The sequence below is a fragment of the Panthera tigris genome, chromosome B2 (genome assembly GCF_018350195.1).
Source record: "Panthera tigris isolate Pti1 chromosome B2, P.tigris_Pti1_mat1.1, whole genome shotgun sequence".
Lineage (NCBI taxonomy): Eukaryota > Metazoa > Chordata > Mammalia > Carnivora > Felidae > Panthera > Panthera tigris.
This window is the reverse complement of record NC_056664.1, coordinates 100,670,882-100,685,880: the sequence shown is the minus strand read 5'-3', so window position 1 is coordinate 100,685,880 and position 14,999 is coordinate 100,670,882.

The window sequence follows — 14,999 nt, the reverse complement described above, 5'->3', positions numbered from 1 at the left end:
CTGGTCAAATCAAGGCACAGGCCCACCCAGATCCAAGAAGTAGAAGATAGATTCCACTTCTTGATGAGGACTGAGAAACTCACATTGCAAAGAGGCGTGAACACAGGCAGGTATGATTCACTGGAAGGTCTTAGTATAATAACCCAACAGTCTAGACCTAAGACTATTCTTACAGAATAATAATTATGACAACTGATAATAAGTGCTAAAATATTTACAAGTGTCAAACAACTGTTGTACATAACATATATTAATTCTCAAACGACTCCCTGAGATAGGCTCAATTATTTTCACAGTTTTATAAATGAGAAAACAAGATCACATAAACATAAATGTATTAAAATTGTTTCAATAATTAAATATTAGTAATATGATCTGGATACAGAAGTAGATAGACGTAGTTAGAACAAAACAGAGTCCAGACTGAGACTCAGCTGTATGGGGGCATTCAATCTAATATAAAGCAGTCATTTCAAATTACTAAGATAAAGTGTACTGCGCGACAAATTGTTAAGTTCTGTGGTAATTTTTTAATGAAATGAGTTACAAACAAAAGAGCCATTTGGAAAAAAAATTAACATTTGGTATACAATCTCATTCAAAATGAATGCGAATAGATTGGATGCGTAATTATATAACTATTAATCCTATAGAAGTACTGAAATAAAGTATGAGTAGATATATTTAAACTTTTAGAGTGATCACAAACTCTTAGGTAAGGCTGGATGTGAAAAACAGAAATTCAAAAAATACATAGATTTGGAGGGGGAGGGGGGCGCCTGAGTGGCTCAATCTGTTAGCTCAAGGGTCTGACTCTTGATTTCAGCTCAGGTCGCGATCTAATGGTTGGTGAATTCAAACCCCACATAGGGCTCTGTGCTGACAGCGTGGAGCCTGCTTGGGATTCCCCTTCTCTCCATCTCTTTGCCCCTTTCCTGTGTGCATGCTCATATGTGTGTTCTCTCTCTCTCTCTCTCTCTCTCTCTCTCTCAAAAATAAATAAATAAACATTAAAAAATATAGATAGATTTTTATTATATAACAATACGCTAACACTTCTTAAGGACTTATAAACAATATTCTAAATGTTTTACAATTATTATAACATTTAACATTCATGCAGTTTCTATGAGGTAGTTGCTAGCATTACTCACACTTTATATCTGAGGAAACTGAGGCAAGAGTTGCTCATTATCTATAGTTATATAGCTTCTAATTAGACAAGCTAGGCTGGAACTTCTGTATTCTGACTCCACACCCTGTGCCCTTCCATAAAAATAAAATATTTTTTATGTTTATTTACTTTTGAGAGTGAAAGAGACAGAACATGAGTGGGAAAGGGGCAGAGAGAGAGAGGAAGACACAGAATCCGAAGCAGGTTCCAGGCTCTGAGGTGTCAGCACAGAGCCCAACGCAGGGCTTGAACTCACACACTGCGAGATCACGATCTGAGCCAAAGGCAGCCACTTAACCAACTGAGCCACCCAGGTGCCCCCAAAATAAAATATTTTTAAGTGAAAGACCATTAAAAGGAAATATATGTTATAAAGTAGAAGTCGTGAAAAAATAAGAAAGAGCTATAATGGAGATAGCATAAAAGATAATATGGCAAATGACAAAGAACCTGACAAACAAACAATAGAAAAAAATAGGCTAAGAATAGAAATGGGAAATTCACACAGAAAAAGAGACACAAATATTCAATAGAAACAAGAAAACATGTTTGAAAGCGCTAGTAATCAAGCAAATACAAGCAAAAGTAGGAATTATCAATGCCAGTTAATAGTCTGGGAAACATGAAAGAAATGAACAATGCTTGAAGCTTATGAAAATATGAAGAAATAGCTATCCATACGTGTTGATGGAGGGGTTGTAAATTGGAGGACTATAGGACAAAATATTCGCCAAATCAGAATGACCACACCCTGAAAACCTTAATATTTCCCTTAGAAATTCATCCTGCCAAGATTCCTAACAAATGTGCTAAGATGTACATTTATTACACTGTTGTTTATAGAATGAAAAAAAAAAAAAAAAACAAAAAAGAGGAGGCCATCTCAAAATTCCTTAATAAGGGACAGGGTAATAAATTTTAGAACAACATGTCATAAAATGGACTCCTGTGCAGCCATTAAAATGGCTGATACAAATCTATTCACACTGACAGTGAAATACGCACTACCCCGTTGAAAGAAAAAAAAAACAGGTTGTAAAACATTCTGTAATGTGTGGTCCTTTTAATATAAAATTATATGGTAATACATTAAGAGTATGAAAGGGTATTCGGATTGAGGTTAATAGGAGTTGGGGTCAATAATAGTTGTGAAAGTACAGAAGAATTTATTTTTACTCTTTATTCCTCTATGTATTATTTAACTTTTTTACAAGAAGCATTCTCTTTGTAAAACAGAAAGTTTGGCTTTCTGGATGTGGCAGCATAAGGATAGTGGAGAATCCTCCCCCCCCCCCCAAATACAAGTATCAAAACTGGACAAAATTGGGAAAAACAAACATTCTAGGGCTGTAAAAAGTGGACCATAACAAACAACAAAATTAAGAAATTTATTTATGAAAAATGACAATGCTTTGTGTAGTAACAGTGAGAGTCTGTCTGCAGCCTTTTTTACCTGCTTCCTTCTCTCTCTCTCTCTCTCTCTCTCTCTCTCTCTCTCACACACACACACACACACACACACACACACACACACACAACACATCCAATTAGTTGACATGGTAATTTTACAAGAGTGGAGCTGCCCAGCAAAGCCCGTGTCTTTGCTGCCAGCTGAGGCAGACGTGATTTGGAGCAAAGGGTAATAACTCAGGGATAGCAGTGTTGTCAATGAAAGCAGTAAATTCATTAGGTAATGAGCAGGGAAAACCTTATGCTCTACTAACTTGAGTTTGTAATCCCAGCTGTAGGGAAACCCTAAAACTGAGAAGGCCATAGACCATCAGAGGAAAAAATGGTAGTACTGTATTATTTAGTTCATTACATATATAGGCATAAAATATATGACAATAATACCACAAAATTAGGAGAAGTTGTTATATTTTGCTGGAATTAAGTCAATATTAACCTCGCCTAGCTTGTGATAGTTAAGATGTAGCATGCCTAGAGTAACCGCTATGAAAATAACACTAAAATATAGAGTTAAATAAAAATGAAAGAGGAGAGATTATTATCAGCCTCAGAAAGATAAAAAAGATTTATAAGGGAATACTATGAACAACTGTATGCTACCAAAGTACATAAATTAGATGAAATAGACAAAAGCCAGGAGGAACAAAAACAACCAAAACTACTCAAAAAGAATATCTAAATAGACCTATAATAAGTAAAGAGATTGAAAAAAATAAGCAAAAACTACCTACCAAGAAAAACCCAGGCCCAGATGCCTTCCCTGGTGAATTCTACAAAACATTTAAAGAATTAATGCCAATTCTTCACAAACTCTTCCAAATGGAAAAATAGGAATTACTTCCCAATTCATCCTATGAGGTCAGTATTACCCAAATACCAAAACCAGAAAAAGATATCACAAGAAAAAAAAAAAAAAAACAACCTATAGACTAACATCTCTGAGTATTATAGATGATAAAATCCTCAATAAAATACTAGTAATCTGAATCCAGCAACCTCCAAAAAGGACTATATACTATTAATGGAATTCATTCCAGGAATGCAAGGTTTGACATCCTAAAATTAATTACTGCAATACATCATAACAACAGACATTAAAACAAAATCACATGATTATCTCAATTGATACAGAACAAATGTTTGGCAAAACTTAACATCTTTCCTGATAAAAATACTCACAAATGAGGAATTGAAGATAACTTTTTCCTTAACCTGATTCAAGGCTTGTATGAAAAACCCATAGCTAACATTGTGCTTAATGATGAAAGACTAAATGCATTCCTCCTAAGATCAGAAATAATACAAAGATATCTACTCTCACCAGAATAGGCAAATCTCTGCAGACAAAAAGTAGATTTGTGGCTGCTTAGGGCTGGATAGGGGCTGGGGGTAGAGGGTGGGTTAGGGGGAAATGGGAAGGTCTGCTAATGAGTATGGAGGTTCTTTGGTGGTAACGAAAATGTTCTAAAATTTATTGTGGTGATAGTTGTCCAATTCTGTGAATACACCAAAAACTATGGAATGCACATTTTAAATGCGTGAAATGTATTATATTTGAATTATATCCTAATAAAGCTGTTATTTTTAAAAGAAGAAAACTTTAAAATATACTAAAATATTGATTAAATACAAAAACTATAGTACAGGAAGAACAAAGGGACAAAAAAAAAGACATGAGACATTATAGAAAAAAAGAGCAAAATGGCAGAAATAAATCCAACTATATTTCTTTTAATTTGCTTTAACGTTTATTCATTTTTGAGAGACAGAGACAGAGCATGAATGGGGGAGGGGTAGAGAGAGAGAGAGAGGGAGACACAGAATCCAAAGCAGGCTCCAGGCTCTGAGCTGCCAGCAGAGAGCCCGACATGGGGCTTGAACTCACAGACCGTGAGATCATGACCTGAGCCTAAGTCGGATGCTTAACCGACTGAACCACCCAAGTGCCCCTAAATCCAACTATATTAATGTCTTTTCAAGTGAATGAATTAAACGATGCAATGAAAAGGCAGAAATTGTCAGATTGAATTAAAAAACAACGTCCAACTATGTGTTGTCTAAAAGTGACACTATTTGAATTTAAGTGTACAACTAGGTTGAAAAGGAAAGGGTGAGTAAAGACATACCATGTACCCAGGAGCCATAAAAGAGCTGGGGTGACTATACTGGTATCAATGTTTTAAATACAGTTTAAAGCAAAAAATACTACTAACAACAAGAAGGGCATTTTATGATATAAGAGTCAGTATATATGGAAGTTATACTGGAGTATACCTAGAGTCCCAAAATACACAAACTAAAACGAAAAACTGACAGTTCAACAATTAAAGGTGATTTCAATACCCCACTGCTAGAGCAAATGGGCAGAAAATCAACATTGAAACAGAAGATTTGAACACTATCAAACAACCTAACATGACAGTTATAGAACACTCCACCCCAAAACGGCAGAATGTACATTCTTTTCAAGGATAAACAAAACATTCCCTGGGATAGACCATAGTCTTGGCCACACAATAAGTCTCAGTAAATTTAAAAGAATTGAAATCATGTAAAATATGGTTTCTGAGCACAAAAAAATTAAATTAAAAATTAACAATAGAAAGAAATTTGAAAGATCCCAAACATTTGGAAATTGACCATTTGTAAATACCCCAAAAGTCAAATAAGAAACCACAGGGAAAATAAGAAAATCTCTAATTACTTGAAGAAGAAAACACAACATAAAAATTGGGAAACACAGCTATAGAAGTGCTTAGAAGGGGGCACCTGGGTGGCTCAGTTATGCATCTGACTTCAGCTCAGGTCATGATCTCATGGTTCATGGGTTCAAGCCCCATATCAGGCTCTGTGCTGACAGCTCAGAGCCTGGAGGCTGCTTCAGATTCTGTGTCTCCCTCTCTCTCTGCCCCTCCCCCACTTGCACTCTGTCTCTCTCTCTCTCTCAAAAACAAATATTAAAAAAAAGAGAAGTGTTTAGAGGGAAATTTAGTGGTTTGAACACTTACATTAGAAAGAAAGATAGATCTAAGGAAATTATCTAAGCTCCTACCACAAGAACAAAAGAAGAGATCAGAGTGTGGACTGATTTAAGTGTCTGATTATTGGTTTCAACTCAGGTCATGATCTCACAGTTCATGGGTTCCAGTCCTGCATGGGGCTCCATGCTGGCAGTGCAGAGCCTACTTGGAATTCTCTGTCTCCCTCTCTCTCTCTCTGCCCTTCCCCTGCTCACTCTCTTTCTCAAAATAAAGAAATAAACATTTTTTTAAAAAGAAAATCAAGAGGGGGCGCCTGGGTGGCTCAGTCGGTTAAGCGTCCGACTTCAGCTCAGGTCACAATCTCGCGGGATCTCGCGGTCCGCGAGTTTGAGCCCCGCGTCAGGCTCTGGGCTGATGGCTCAGAGCCTGGAGCTTGCTTCCGATTCTGTGTCTCCCTCTCTCTCTGCCCCTCCCCCGTTCATGCTGTGTCTCTCTCTGTCTCAAAAACAAATAAACGTTAAAAAAAAAAATTTTTAGAAAAAAAAAAAGAAAATCAAGAGAACAAAAAGCTGGTTCTTGAAAAGTCAACAAAATTGATAAAGAGTTAGAGTGACAAAGAAAAAAAAGAAAGAAGATACAAATCAATAAAATCAGGAATTTGAAAGAGGGGGCATCAGTAATTTCTCTACAGAAATGGAAATAATTACAAGAAAATTTTACAGTCCACTTTATGCCAACAAATTAAATACATTAGATGAAATGGATAAGTTGATACAACATGCCCATTATCAAGAGACTCAAGAAGAAACAGAAAATCTGTATAGATGTATAAATAAATGAAGAAATTAAATTAATAATTAAAAATCTTCTCATGCACACACACAAAAAGCTCAGATACAGGTGATTTCACTATGCATTCTATCTAATATTTAAAGAAAAAAACATACTAGTCCTGCTCAACGTTTATCAGAAGAGAAAGAAACACTTTTCAACTCATTCTGAGGCCAATATCACTCTGATAGCAAAGCCAGACAAATATATCAAATGAACTGTAAAACAATATCCTAAATGACTATAGATACAAAATCCTTAACAAAATGTTAGCAAATGTAGTCAACATGTCAAGAGGATTATGTATCATGCCCTTGTGGGATTTTATCCTAGGAATACAAAGTTTCTTGTGTTCAAATATGCAATATCAATAGAATAAAGGACAAAAATCACCTGGTCATCTCAATAGAATCACACTATCATTTGAAAAAAATCCAATATCCACTTATTATGAAAAAACAACTTGCAATAACCTAAGAATAAAAGAGAATTTCCTTTATCTCAGAAAGGGAATTTAAGAAAAACCTAAAATTAACATCATGCTTAATAGTAAAAAATTGAATAATTTCACACTTAGATTAGGAACAAAGCCAAAATATTTGTTATCACCACTTCTATTCAATACCGTGCTAGAGATTCTAGACAATAGAATCATGTCATAAAAATAAATTAAAAGTATATACTGGAAAAAAGAAATAAAACTCTATATGCAAACAATATGATCCTATGTCTAGAAAATCTTAAGGCACCTCCAAAACTCACAGCAAAACAAAGCAAAATCTAGAATTAGTAAACAAGTTGAAAAGGCACAAAATACAAAATCAAAATTTAAAAATCAACTATATTGTGTAATACAGGAAAAAATAATCAAAATTTTAAATTAAGAAAACAATTTTATTCACAATAGCATCAGAAAGAAATACTAAGGAATAACTTAACAAAAGAAATGAAAAATCTGTATAGAAACACCTACAAAAGATTGCAGAGAGAAATTAAAGTAGATCTTTAAAAAATGGAAAGCCATTCTGCATTCATGGGCTATAAAACTTATTATTTTGAAGATGTCCGTTCTCCCCAAATTGATGTATATATTTAATCTAATCTCTATTAAAATCTAGTAAAATCCCTGTAGTCTTTTTTTTTTTTTTTTTTTTTTGGCAAAATTGACAAGGTGATCCAAACAAAGAACCTAGAATGTCAAAGAATCTTTGAAAAAAAAAAAAGGTAGTTGGAGGACTTATACTACCCACATTCAAAGGTCTCTATGAAACTACAGTAATTATCATACTGTGGTTTTATAAAAGGAGACATATAGATCATGGATCAGAAGAGAAAGTCCTGGAGTGCCTGGCTGGCTCATCTGGTGGAGCATGTGGCTCTTGATCTCTGGGTTGTGAGTTTGAGCCCCATGTTGGGTGTAGAGATACTTAAAAATAAAATCTTTACAATTTTTTTTTCATTTTATTTATTTGAAAGAGACAGAGAGAGAGAGAGAGAGAGAGAGAGAGGGAGAATCCCAAGCAGGGTCCAAGCTCAGTGTGGAGTCCAACATGGGACCTCGATCCCACGAACTTGGGATTATGACCTGAGCTGAAATCAAGTCAGACGTTCAACCAACTGAGCCACCCAGGTGCCCCCCAAATAAAATCTTAAAAAAAAAAAAGACTAGAAAATCTCTAAATAAATGTTTCTATTTATGGTCAATTGTTTTAATTCATTTTCTGGGCAACAGTATTTATGTAAATTTTCCTGGTTATATTAACTTCTCTCAAAAGCCTTTAAAAAAAACACGCAAAATTTTGTTTTAGAGTAGTTTTAGATCCGCAAAAAAAATGCAGAGAGTTTTGTCATACCCTGCGCTCAGTTCCCCCTATTGCTAACATCTTGCTTTACTATGGTACACCTGTCATGACTAATGAACAAATATTAATACAATATTATTAGCTAAAATCCATACTTTATTTGGATTCCCTTTGTTTGGACTAATGTTCTTTTTCTGTTCCAGGATTCCATCCAGGATACCACATCACATTTAGTTGTGATGTCTCCCTAGGCTCCTCTGGACTGTGATAGTTCCTCAAACTTTCTTTGTTTTTTGTTTGTTTGTTTGTTTGTTTGTTTTACGTCTTTGATAGTTTTGAGGATTACTAGTCAGGTGTTTTACAGAATGTCCCTCACACTGAGTTATCCTACTGTCTTTCTCATTGTTTAGAGCATGGTCATGCATGTCAGGGAAGAAAGACCACAAAGGTAAAATGTTTGTCTTATCACACCATTGTCAAAAGGATACCTGTTATCAACTTGACATCACAGAGGATTTTGACTTTGATCACCTGGCCACAGTAATAGTTGTCAGGTTATTCTAGTGGAAAGTTACTCTTCAGCACCTCCCCAACCTATTCCACACTGTACTCTTTCTTTGGAAGGGAGTTACTAAACACAGCCCTCACTTAAGGAGTATAGAATTACACACCACCTCCTTCAGGTAGTCATATCTACACAACTTATTTCTGATTCCTTAGAATGGGATATTTGTCTCTTCTTACTCTTGTATTTGTTTGATCATTTATTTATATCAGTATGAACTCATGAGCACTTATTTTGTACTTTGGGTTATAATCTGATATACATTATTTATTTTGCTCTTCAAATCTTCGCAGATTTGGCCATTAGGAGCTTTTCACATTGACTCCTGTGTCATTTTCACATATTGCCATCATTTTGTCTTCAAGGGCTTTTGTACTTTCCCACAAGATCTCTTGGCTTATCTTATATTTTCCCTGACCCAGACCTAGAATCTGCTATTTCTCCAAGGAGCCCTGGTTTCTTTCACTGGAGAATGGTATTAAAAACGAAAACCTAGGGGTGCCTGGGTGGCTCAGTCGATTAAGCGCCAAACTTTGGCTCAGGTCATGATCTCACGGTTTGTGGGTTCGAGCCCCACGTCAGGCTCTGTGCTGACAGCTCAGAGCCTGGTGCCTGCTTCGGATTCTGTGTCTCCCTCTCTCTCTGCCCCTCCCCTGCTTGCACTCTGTCTCTCTCTCAAAAAGTAAATAAACATTAAAAAAATTTTTTTGACATAAATAAATAAAAATGAAAACCTAACTGCCAATCTGCATGTTGCTTCTAAGGATGACATTGTTTCTAGGCCCTCTCAGAGGACAAAGCTAGGAGATATGTGTATATATACTAACCAACATACACACATCTATAGTTATACAAATTTATATATAATGGTATGATTAGATAGATAAATAGATCATTATTTATATGAAGGTAAACATGAGTTTATACTGATATAGTGTCTCCATCACTAACTGGGTACCACATGGTTCATTCTAGCCTCCCTCTTTAATTGTAATAAACAATTGATTTTCAAAAAAAGGTGCCAAGAAATTCAGTGGGGGAAATGAGTCATTTCAACACATGGGGCTGGGGCGATTAGGTAACCACAGGAAAAATATGTATCTGTTTGTTTGTTTGTTTGTTTGTTCATTTGTTTGTTTTTGAGAGAGAGAGAAAGAATATGCAAAGGGAGAGTTAGAGAGAGAATCTTAAGCAGGCTCCACACCCAGTGCAGAACCCCATGTGGAGCCTGACCCGGAGCCTGACCTGGAGCCTGACACCTGGCTCAATCCCACAGCCATGAGATCATGACTGGAGCCAAAATCAAGAGTTAGAGGGAGTCTGATTCTCAACCAACTGAGCCATCCAGGCGCCCCCTACAGGAAAAATATTTAAAAACTAACTTAAATTCTTACAGCATTACAACAATGAACTTAACATGGGTCATAGACATAAGCGTAAAAGCTAAAATTATAAATATTCTATAAGATAACATAAGATAAACCTTTGTGCCCTCAAAGCAGGCAAAGATTTCTTCAATGTGATACCAACTGTGCAATTCATAAAAGAAAAAAATTGATAAATTGGATTTTATCAAAATAAAAATCTTCTGTTCTTCTGAAGTTACCATTAAGTGAGGAAACAAGTAAGAGACTGGGATAAAATACTTGCAAATCATATACCTAATTAAAAAAAAACCTCATAATGCAGTATTAAAAGGGCATCAATTCAATTAAAATATAGGCAAAAGATTTAAATAGACATTTCACCAAAGAAGATATGTGAATGGATAATAGGCACTCATCATTAAAAATTATGAACTGTGATTTCATGCTGAGACATAGAGGAACTTCAAGAATATTATATACATGCTAAGTCATAAAAGACCACATATTGTGGTCTGTGTGTATGAAATTTCTACAAATGGCAAATCTGTAAGGGACAGAAAGCAGATCTGTGTTTGCCAGGGGCTGGGGATGGGGTGGAGATTGGCTGCAAACAGGCATAAGGAAACTTCTGGAGATGACGCAAATGTTCTACTACTGGGGCCGTGGTGATAGTTGCACAGCTGTATAAATTTATTAAAAATTATTGAGATGTACACCTGCACAGAATGAATTTTATGGTATTTATGTTATGCCTAAATAACCTAAGAATATATAATAATGGTATGAAGCATAGTGTAGTTATTTAAACAAGAGAGTAGAGAACCGGCAGTGGAAATATACAGAAACTTGACGTACAGTGAAATGGCCTTATCCATTGATGAAAAAGGGATATACTATAAGTGGTACCAGATCAATTGTTGTCCATAAAAAAAAAATCAATTATTTTTATTTCATACTACATAAAAAGATAGTTTCCAGATGGATTAAACCCTGGAAAGTACAAAAAGAAGACTAATATTTTGGGGAGAAATTATGGGAGAATGCATTTATAACCCCGGGGTTAAGAAGATTTCCTAAACAAAACAAACAAACAAAAACCTATGAAAGAAAGATAGGCAAACTGTGAAAATTTCTGATCTTAATACAGCACAGCATAATATAAACAAGGAAAATGATGACGTCAGTGGGAAAGAAGATGGGCAATGCTGATTTCAGTTAAATCTGACAAAAGATTAGAAGGTATCAAGACCTGCTAAAAATCAACAAGAAAAAGAAAAACCCAAAAGTGGAAAAACATATATGGCCAGCTGATTTAGAGAAAGCGAATACAAACGGCCATCATATATATTAAATGATGGTAACCGTCACAAGCGATTATGAAAATGCGCATTTAAACAACCATGTGATACCCTTTCAAACCCATCCAATTAGCAAACATGAAGAAAAGTCTGATAATACAAGGCTTTGGCAGGCATGTGGAGAAATGGTAACATTCAAACACCAATGGTAGGGGTATACAAGTATTTTCAAGAGGAATTTGACCATGTTTAGTTAAATAAAACAGCAGTCTTCAGAATACAAACTTTAGAGAGATGTGAAGCCTTTCTGAATGGTACATAGACGTGAAGAAGTTTTAAAAATTAATTTCCACACTGAATTCTACACCTGAAGCTAGTATTGCACTCTATCTTAACTAACTGGAATTTAAATAAAAAATTGAAACTACAAAAAATAAATGTATACATACATACATATATACATACATACATATTAATTTCCAGAACTTTACCCTCCATATATACATTCACAAAAGCAAAGAAAAAGAAAATTGTAAAAAAAAATGTTACCTATGGTTTTGCCTTAGTTAATCCATAGGACACACTCATGTCAAAACTTAATGTTTTATCTATTTAAAATTAGAATATTAAAGATAAATGAATAGCATGCTGGCAAATACCAGTCTGTCATTAAGTGTGTTCTCTCCACATGTGACCATTGTCTGTGCTGAGGAAGGACTTGGTAAGCATTCTCATTTCCTTATGTCTTGATTCATGCCTATGTCTCCAAGATATTAACAAAATTATTTTTTTTTAACTTTAAATTTATTTTACTTATTTGGAGTGAGGGAGAGAGAGAGAATCCCAAGCAGGCTCTTCATTGTCAACTCAGAGCCCGATGTGGGGCTTGAACACTAGAACCATGAGATCATGACCTGAGCTGAAATCAAGAGTTAGTCGCTTAGCTCACTGAGCCACCCAAGCGCCCCAACAAAATTATTTAAAGCACATGATAAGGTAGAAGTATTTCATGAAAACTACTTGCATTTTCAAGACTTATTGAAAATAAAAAATTCTTATTTTTCCCAATCTTTACTAACTAATTGGATTAGGTAGGGTAACTTTAAGTGAAAAATTAATAGGTAATTAACAAGTATTTGTTAAGTCTTAGAAAAGTCTTTTTGGCACACTTCCCAGAAACTGATAAAATTAATAACTTGGATGAAACAACAATACCTTTCAAAGTGAGATGACTTCTCCTCATGGGCCACATATGTACACATATTCTAGCCCTCCTGCAGCCTCCAAAAAACCTAAGTTAGTCCCCACTGCAGGCTGACCGTTGCAAGCACTGCAGCGCTGATCACGCAGATTTGCAGCGAACTCACGCCAACACCCTGACAGGAGCCTAGTTATCGGAAGTTAATGACCATACTTGTGCGTGTTCACGATGGGATAATATTTTGAGGACTGTGATTTCATTTTTGGAGTGCCATTCTTTTAGAGTTGCTCAAGGAATGCTCCATATGGGCTTTTAAGTTTTTAAATTATATATTAACAACTTTATGGTGAAATATAAGCAGAATCAAAAGAGAAAAACCTCAGCCTTTTTCACCATTGAACCTCAGTCGGTTAAGTGTCCGGCTTCGGCTCAGGTCATGATCTCACGGTTTGTGGGTTCAAACCCCTCCTTAGGCTCTCTGCTGACAGCTCAGAGCCTGGAGCCTGCTAAGGATTCTGTGTCTCCCTCTCTCTCTGTCTCTCCTCTGCCTGTGCTCTCCCTCTTTCTCTCAAAAATAAATAAATAAATAAATAAATAAATAAATAAATAAATAAATAAATAAGATACAATGGTCTCTCTTTGCTTTAATATTATACAGGTATAATTTTTCATAGTTGCAATCAACGTACCCATATTATTTTAAAGCTTTATTTTAGTTAACATTACAGAATCTAGATTTTTTGCATCCCTACCTTATTTACATATTTTCAAAGAGCAATGTGATATTCAGTTTGCTAATATAGCAGATTATTTAACCAAAGAACAAAAAGTGAGATGGCTTCTAATTCTTTACATTCAACAAAAGAACTTAATTAATTTTTTGGCTAAAAAAAGCCTGTTAATAATTACTATGCCTTATCATGATTTTAATTTCAGTTTAAACACAAAAGAAGTTTAGAGAAATATATCATGTTGTTACAACAAAAGACTCCTGTTCTCATCTTGACATCTATATGAATAAGTGGGAATTAAGTTGATACTGAAATGTATTTCATTCAACTTTGTGTTGAATTCATATTCATTTATATGAACTAATTAACCAAGTCTATCTCATTTAGAAATATATTTCTAATATAATTTACCTTTATCAAAAATTTTAAGATATTTTTGTGGTCTTGAGCACTTATGTGATAGCTATAATTGTAATACTAACCCAGTACAAAAAAATTTTAGAGCCTAATGTAACAAGAAAGTAAAAAGTTTTGTTTCAATATATCTATATATTATTGGTGAAGAAAACTATGGTCGAATGATCAATAAAACACTTTCAAATATAACAGTATATTAACATAAAATCCCTTGAGGAAAATGGGGTGGAAATGTGAATTTGCAAAGTAAAAGTTACAGTGCAAAATTACCAAGCGTTAAAATAGAACCTGTTCATGCATTTTTAGAAAGATAATAGAGGGTAATATTGCTGATGTTTGTATTCCATTTAATAAATTTTAAAGACTACCTTATGGACTTTGCTTTTAAATGTTGGTACGGATCTTCCTTGACTTACCATGGGGTTACATCCCAATAAACCCACTATAGGTTGAAAATATCATTAAGTCAGGGCATCTGGGTGGCTTAGTTGGTTAAGCACTTGTTACTTACCACTTGTTGTTGATCAGCTCAGGTCATGATCTCATGGTTCATGAGTTCAAACCCAATGTCAGGCTCTGTGCTGATAGCTCAGAGCCCAGAACCTGCTTCAGATTTTGTGTCTCCCCCTCTTTGCCCTTCCCCCACTCTCACTGTGTCTCTCTCTCTCTCTCTGTCAAAAATAAGTAAACATTAAAAAAAATAATAATAAAGAAAATATCATTAAGTCAAAAATGCATTTAATACTTCTAACCTGCCAATCATAGCTTAGACTAATCTATCTTAAACATGCTCAGAACACTTACAGTAGCCTACAGTTGGACAAATTATCTAACACAAAGTCTAATTTATAATAACTATTGACTATCTCATATAATTTATTAAATATTATACTGAAAATGAAAAACAGAAGGATTGAATGGGTACAGAATGATTGTAAATATATTGGTTATTTTATCCTTGTGACTTTGTGGCTGACTGGGTCTGCAGCCTTCTGCCACTGTCCAACATCATGAGAGAGTATCCACTGCATATTGCTAGCTGGGGAAAGATCAAAATTCAAACTTCTAAGTATGGTTTCTACTGAATGCATATATATTGCTTTTGCACCATCGTAAAGTCAAAAATCGTGAGTCCAACCTTCATATGCCAGGGATGGTCTGT